The sequence below is a fragment of the Echinops telfairi genome, unplaced genomic scaffold (assembly GCF_000313985.2).
Source record: "Echinops telfairi isolate 266 unplaced genomic scaffold, ASM31398v2 ScPeMD7_2565;HRSCAF=3150, whole genome shotgun sequence".
NCBI classification, from domain to species: Eukaryota; Metazoa; Chordata; class Mammalia; order Afrosoricida; family Tenrecidae; genus Echinops; species Echinops telfairi.
The window spans coordinates 12,052,805-12,054,463 of record NW_022106463.1 but is presented as its reverse complement, the minus strand read 5'-3'; positions in this window follow the sequence as shown (position 1 = coordinate 12,054,463).

Genomic DNA, 1,659 nt, shown 5'->3' with positions numbered 1-1,659 from the left:
TCTATCATAATTATGATGTTCTCTATCATAAAATGATGTCTCTAAAGTGAACCAGAGACATATATAAACCATAGATACGTAAATGGATTTTGTGCTCACACTTAATTACAACCCCAGTCAAAAAACCATTCTTATGACATGGCACTACTCAATACTCACCTTCAGGAAGAAATCACTGAAGATAAGAGTAAAGTCTGTGCTGAAGAAACCAGATGGCGCCTGGTTATCAGAAAGAACACAGTCCGGAGTCTTAAAAAAGGTTTGCCCTTTTTTTTATTAAACAGTGTTATCGGGGCAGTATCCACATCTCACACAATCCAATTGTTCATTCATATCAAGAAGAGTTGTACAATCATGACCACGATCAAGTTTAGCTTCTTCTTTTTTGTCCTCCTTGTTACTTGCTCTCCATTTCCTCCTGACCTCCCCGCCATGTCCCACAAAGCTGCCAACCCAGTTCCTGTCTCTACAGCGTCAACCGCCTGCATTTCATTTGTCGAAGGCGAACACCACCAGGGTGTCAGACATGCCAAAGAGGAATACGGACCAATTATCTCTTACTAAGCTAGCTCCAAAAATACTCAAAACATACTGGTCAACTGAGTCCAGGAGCATATTAAAAGGATCGTACACCATGAAGAAGGGTGATTTATCCCAGGAGGCTCAGTTCAAAGTGAGAAAATTAAACAAGTAGAGCCACACTTGTCTGAGAGCAAGTTCAGGTCTGGTTGTTTCGGGACCTGGGCTACTTTGCAGTATTTTGTGTTTGACCTGAGTCACCAGTGAACCAAAAGCTCCCAAGATTATAGTAAATGCACAGGTTGCAGATCTAATTAATCCTCTGTTGCTTTCAGTAATCAGAAAGGCGGACAGTTGTCATTTGGGATCCTTGATTCGGTTCTGACGTGCAGTGGCCCTATGTACAATGGCATTAAACACCACCTAACCCTAAACACCACCTAACCCTGCACCACCCTCATGATCATGGCTGCCGCACAGCCAGGGAATCACTCCATCTCCTGGGGAATCTTTCAGCCTTGGTGGCACTGACAGGTAAGAGTTAGACTGCTCACCACAAATCTGGAGGTTCGAACCCACCAGCCACTCCCTGGGAGGATGCTGAGACTATCTGCTCCCTTTAGGACTTCCAGCCTCAGAAACCTGCGGTGGGGTCGCTATGAGTGGGCAGTCAATGGCAGTGGGTGGGTCTAAGTATGAACCCAAAGGCTAAGCCTCTACCCATTACAGACCCTGTCTAAAAAGACAGGCCGTGGGATGTGCGTCCTTCCCCTCTGTCAAAAGAATGTCTCCGCATCTGCAGTGTGCTAGGCCTCAGGGAGCAAAGAGCAAACTACACACATCTGGATGCAAACGGTGACCAGAATCAAAGCGGGCACGCCCTGGGACCTTCGCTGCTGCCAAACCTGTGCATTCCAGCTGCACTGGCCCAGGGGGCAGTGTGCGCAGAGGCCTGTCCAACAACCTTCAATGGCTCCCTTTCCCCCAGATTAAGGTCCACACTCCCCTCACGTCATCACTCTCTGGGCGCTAGCCCTAACCATCCAACCACCGCTAGATGTGCCCCTTGGCCTGTTGGTAGTGTGTGTCCATTTACAAGTTACAGCCAACCTCGGCGAATCCGTTCCCACTCATCGCAGC